Below are 6,206 nucleotides of genomic sequence, written 5' to 3'. Positions count from 1 at the left end.
CAGCAAAGGCAGAGTAGATTTTCTGATTATTAAGGGATTTAGGATTTTTGGAATGGTAAATGAGAATTGGCTTCAACCTAAATTCACCAGCTGCATTAGCCCTAAGAAAATCAGCCTGTCCTTTGAAGCTTTGATTTCAGGCACTGACTTATCCTCTCTAGCTATGAAAATCCTAGATAATATCTTATCTTCCAATATAAGGCTGTTTTATCTGCATCAAAAATCTGTTGATTAGCATAGGTGCTTGTATTAAATTATCTTAGCTAGATTTTCTGGATAATTTGCTGTAGCTTCTACATTAGCACTTGATACTTCATCTTGTACTTTAATGTTATAGAGATGACTTGTTTCCATAAACTTCATGAACCCACATCTGCCAGCTTCAAACTTTTCTTCTGCAGCTTCCTCCACCTCCCTCAGCTTTCATAGAATTTCGGAGTGTTAGGGCCATGTTCTGATTAGGCTCTGGTTTAAGGAAATGTGGTTGGTTCAATTTTCTATCCAGACCACTAGAACTTCCTTCATATTAGCAATAAGACTATATCTTTTTCTTATAATTTGTGTGCTCACTGGAATAGCAATATTCAGGTCCTTCAAGAACTTTTCTTTTGTCTTCAGAACTTGGCTAACTGGTATGAGAGACCTAGTTTTCAACCCGTCTCAGCTTTCCACATGCCCTCTTCATGAAGCTTAATCATTTCTAGCTTTTGATTTAAAGTGAGAGACTTGGTTATTTTAACTTGAAGACTTAGAGGCCATTGTAGGGGTTGTTAATTGGCCCAATTTCAATATTGCGTATCAGAGAATAGGGAGGCCTGAGAAGAGGGAGAGAGAGAGAGGGAAATAGCTGATTGGTGGAGTAGTCAGGACATATGTAGCATTTATCTATTAAGTATAAAGCTTTATTTTTTCATTTTAACTCCAGTACAGTTAACCTACAGTGTTATATTAGTTTCAGGTGTATAGGTGATTCCAAAATTCTATACATAACTCAGTGCTCATCAAGATAAGTGCACTCTTAATCCCCTTCACCTATTTCACCCATCCCTCCCACCCAACTCCCCTCTGGTGACCATATTTTTTTCTATAGTTAAGGTCTCTGTTTTGGTTTCTCTCTTTTTCCCCCCTTGTTCATTTTTTTCTAAAGATTTTATTTGAGAGAGAGCATGTGAGAGAGTGAGAATGAATGGGGGGCTGGGAGGAAGGTCACAGGGAAAGGGGGAAGTAGGCTCCCTGTGGAGCAGGGAGCACCATGTGGGGCTCAATCCCAGGACCCTGGGATCATGACCTGAGATGAAGGCAGGCACCTAACTGACTGAGCCTCCCAGGGTACTCCTCTCTCTCTTTTTTTTTTTTAAATAAATTTCACATGTGAATTAAATCATATGGTATTTGTCTTTCTCTGACTGATTTATTTCACTCAGAATAATACTCTCTAGCTCTGTGCATGTTGCAAATGGCAAGATTTCATTCCTTTTTATGGCTGAGTAATATTCCATTGTGTGTGTGTGTGTGTGTGTGTGTGTGTATAAATATATGTATTCCACTTCTTCCTTGTCTGTTCATCTATTGATGGATACTTGGAATGAATTTGAAAGTTTTCCTCTATTTTTAGAATACTATGAGAAGAATAAGTATTAACTTCTTTAAATGTTAGGATTCCCCTGTGAAGCCATTAGGTCCTGGACTTTTGTTTGTTGAAAGTTTTTTGATTACTGATTGAATTCCAATGCTGGCAATTGGTCTGTTAAGATTTTCTGTTTCATTCTGATGCACTGGGAGGTTATATGTTTGTAGGAATTTATCCATTTTATCCAGGATGTCGGATTTGTTGGTATATAATTTTTCATAATATTCTCATTATTAGAGATGTAGGTTGTGATGTAGGTTGTTATTTCTCTTTCCTTTCTGATTTTGTTTGAGTCCTCTATTTGTCTCTCTTTTTTTTTGGTGATGAGTCTGGCCGAAATTTTTATCAATTTTGTTGATCTTTTCAGGAAACCGTCTCCTAGTTTCATTGGTCTGTTCATTTTTTTCCCTATTTCATTTATTTCTGGTCTCATCTTCATCATTTCCTTCCTTCTACTGGCTTTGGGTTTTGTTCTTCTTTTTATAGCTCCTTTAGGTGTAAGTTTATGTTGAGATTTTTCTTGCTTTTTCAGGTAAACCCCTATTGCTATAAACTTCCCTCTTAGAATAGCTTTTGCTGCATCACAAAGGTTTTGGGCTGTTATATTTTCATAATAATTTGTCCATGTATTTTTTTAACATTCTTAGTTTATTAATCCTCTCATGAAAAATCTGCACAATCACCACAGATAAAACAACTGCAGCATCTTTACTCCTTCTGTTGTCCAATCTCCAGCTCACTTTTTGCCCGCACCAACATTGGCTTTTGCAGTCCCCCTGACTTTCTTCATTCAGTTCTTGCGTTCTTTTCGCTGTTTTCTTGAGGTCTTTTTCTTTTCATACAGACCATGTCTGCAAGTCTATGTTTGGGTTCATTTTTCTTTGCATAATCCAAGGAATCATAAATCATACCAAAGCCAGTTGTCTTGCCACCACCAAAATGGGTTCTGAATCCAAATCCAAATATAATATCTGGTGTGGTCTTGTACATTTTGGCTAGTTTTTCCCGAATTTCTGTCTTAGGTACTGTTGCCTTTCTGGGATGAAGGACATCAGTAACCATTTGTTTGCACTGAAGTAGTCAGTTGGTCATGAACTTCCTGGTCCGGATAGTTACTGTGTCATTCATGATGGCGGCCAAGCTTCAAGCAGCTGGAGACAAAAAGATGTCCATGTATTTTTAAAATTTTTGTTTTTGATGTGTTGGCTGACCCACTCGTTGTTTAGTAGCATGTTATTTAACCTCCATGTATTTGTGTTCTTTCCAGATTTTTTTCATATGGTAGATTTGTAGTTTCATAATATCGTAGTCAGAAAAGATGCATGGTATGACTTCAGTCTTTTGGAGTTTGTCAAGACTGGATTTGTGGCCTAACATGAGACCTATTCTGGAGAATGTTGCATGCGTACTTGAAAAGCATGTGTATTTTGCTGTTTTAGGATGAAATGTTAGGATTATCTCTGTTAGATCCTTCTTGTTCAATGTGTCATTCAAAGTCAGTGATTTCTTACTGAGTTTCTGTCAGTCAGATCAATCAAGTGATTGATCCATTGATGTAAATGGGGTGTTTAAGCCCCCCACTATTACTGTATTACTATCAATTTATGTTTGATACTGGCTGATTTATGTATTGGGGTACTTACAATTGTTGGATTGCTCCTTCCATGATTATGTAGTGTCTTTCTTTGTCTCTTGTTATGGTCTTTGTTTGAAAGTCTATTTTGTCAATATAAATATTGCTACCCTGGTGCTCTTTTCACTTCCATTTGGATAATAAATGCTTTTCCACCCCTTCACTTACAGTCTTCATGTGTCTTTAGGTCTGAAATGAATCTCTTTTAGGCAACATATAGATGGGTCTTTCTTTTTTATCCATTCTGTCACCTTTGGCTTTTGGAATGTTTAGTCCATTACACTGACAGTAATTATTGATAGGTATGTACTCATTGCCAGTTTTTAAACTTGTTTTATGGTTCTTTTTTGTAAATTTTTTCTGTTCCTACCCTTGATCTCTTCTTTCACAGTTTGCTGGCTTTCTTTAGTGAAGACTTGGATTTCGCTCTATTTTTTGTGTATCTGTTACTGCTTTTTGATTTGTGGTTACCATTAGGTTTGTGTATAACATCTTATGTATATAGCAGTCTATATTAAGTTGATGGTCATTTAAGTTTGAACCCATTCCTTACTCCTCTCCCCATCATGTTTAGGTATATGGAATCATACCTTTTATTTTGTGACTCCCTTGACTGATTTTTATAGATAGGCTTAGTTTTACTGCTTTGTGCTTCCTACTTTTCTTACTGCTGAAGTGAATGAAAGGTTTTTCCTTTCCACCCAAAGAGCCCCTTTTAATATTTCTTTTAGAGCTGGTTTAGTGTAATGAATTCCTTTGTTTTGTTTGGGAAACTCTTTATTTCTCCTTGTATTCTGAATGATAGCCTTACTGGATAGCATATTCTTGGCTGCACTTTTTTTTTTCTTCCAGCACTTTGAATATATCCGCCCTTCTTCTGGCTACAAATTAATGCTGAAAAATCAGCTCATAGCCTTATGGGGTTTCTCTTGTATGTAACTCTTTTCTTTTTTCTTTTTTCTTTTTTTTTCTCTTGTTGCTTTTAAAATTCTCTCTTTATTGCTACTTTTTGCCATTTTAATTACCATGTGTCTTGGTGTGAAACTCTTTGGGTTGATTTTGTTGGGGACTCTGTGCCACCCGGCTATAGATTTTTGTTTCCTTTCCCAGATTTGGGATATTTTGAGCTATTATTTCTTCATATACATTTTCTTCCCTCTTTTCTATCTCTTCTCCTTCTGGTATCCCTATAATGCAAATGTTACTACATTTGATGGCATCACTAAGTTCCCTAAGTCTGTTTTCATTTTTCATTATTATCTTTTCTGTCTCCTGTTCAGCTTTGTTGGTTTCCATTACCCTGTCCTCTAGGTAACTGATCTGTTCTTCTGCTTCAGTAGTTTTCTGTTTATCCCATCCAGTGTGTTTTAAATTTCAGTCATTGAGTTCAACTCTGATTTGTTCTTTTTATGTTTTCTGTCTCTTTGTTGAGGGTCTTACAGATGTTTTTCACTCTTTTCTCAAGTCCAGTGGTATCTTTTTGACCATTACTTTAAATTCTTTATCAGGCATATTACTTATCTCCATTTCATTTATTTCTCTTGCTGTGATTTTGTCCTGTCCTATCCTTTGGACATTTTCCTCTGTCTCCTCATTTTGTCTAACTCTGTGTCTGTGGTGTGTATTAGGTAAGTTAGCTCCGTCTCCCAGCTTCTTACCTGCTAGGTAAGTAGTGGTCTTCTGAAGAGGTTTTGGAAAGCTCTGCAGGACTTTGTTCCCTGTTCACTAGAATCTGGCACTTCAGGTGGTTTCCCATGTGTGTTCACATGTACCCTACCATTGTGGCTGAGCCGCTTTAGCCTCTAGTCCGATGATCTGTGATAGTTCTCTTTGCCTGTTATGGGCAGGGTTTTATCCCTGTGTTGCTAGTGGGCCAGTCTGGGGCTGCCTTGGGGTTGAGTTGAGTCAGACGAGGCATTGGCCAGAGCTGCAGTAGCACTGAAGGGTGATCTTCCTGTATCCTCGTCTGAGAAGTTTTCATTGGTGGGTGTGGCTTGCAGTCAGACCAGATGTTTTCCCCAGCCCACTCCTTGGGCCAAAGTTGGACTGTTGTGTGTGTCTATCTTCCACTCGTCTCCAGGCAGGAGTCATTTTGGAGAGATGCTAGCCCCTGTCAGGGCTGTTTGCACAATGCCAGTCTTGTGGCACCACTTTGATTGCGCTTTAGCCAAGGGCATAGTGGAGGTAGCAGGTCCATAGGAGAACCTGGGGGCAGGGTGCACAGTGTTAGCAAAGTTTGCACAGATCTGTTTTGGGAGGGTGCCTGGATCAAGTTTTGAAAACTTGAAGCATCGCTAACGCGGGGCAAGCCTGCAGGCGAGCATGGAGGCGGAGTGCATGGTGCGGTTTATTCAGGTGTATTGTGGGAGTGCTGTGGGAGGGGCTGCGGCCAAGGCCTGGCTGGAGGGGATGTGTCCTCAGGAGAATGCAGAGGTGGGGCCTGTTGTTAATGTGTTAGGTGGAGAGTGTTGATATGGAGCTGCTTTCCACAGGTGTCCATTTTTCTAGGCTGGGGTAGGGGAGGGAAATGGTGCCCACTAGCTCCTTTGTTCCTGGAGTAGTCTCCTAAAGATTCTGCCCTTCTAGCACATGTTCTTAGATAAGTAAACAAATCTCCCTTCCTTAAACCTCAGGCTTTCTTCAGACTGCCACATCTATCCTGTATCTTGGTGGGGTGGGTTGTTCTAGTCTCTTTAAGGCCCTCTGGTCTCCTAGAGCCTTGCCCACTGATTTGTAAAGTTTCAGCCAGCTGAATTGTAAGAATGCATGATGTTAGGCCCCTTTGGTGTTCAAAGCCAGATGTTTTGGATGTTTATCTTCCCAGTGCCCCGTGACTGGGGTACCTATGAGGGGTCTACTCCTCCCTCTTTGTTCCCAGTGTATCCCATCCTTGTACAGATAGTCCCGCTGGTCCATTTGTCTCCTGGCTGCATCTCCACCCTT

General features: G+C 39.5%; 1 pseudogene; it reads right to left on the bottom strand.

The window, feature by feature from the left end:
- Window positions 1-2,290: 2,290 nt before the first annotated feature.
- On the bottom strand, window positions 2,291-2,758 carry LOC111153924 (annotated as a pseudogene).
- Between the last annotated feature and the right edge of the window lie 3,448 nt (window positions 2,759-6,206).

Source organism: Enhydra lutris, unplaced genomic scaffold (assembly GCF_002288905.1).
Source record: "Enhydra lutris kenyoni isolate GAN:26980312 unplaced genomic scaffold, ASM228890v2 scaffoldscaffold34, whole genome shotgun sequence".
NCBI lineage: Eukaryota > Metazoa > Chordata > Mammalia > Carnivora > Mustelidae > Enhydra > Enhydra lutris.
The sequence above is the reverse complement of the archived record's forward strand: the minus strand, read 5'-3'. Positions and strand labels throughout refer to the sequence as shown.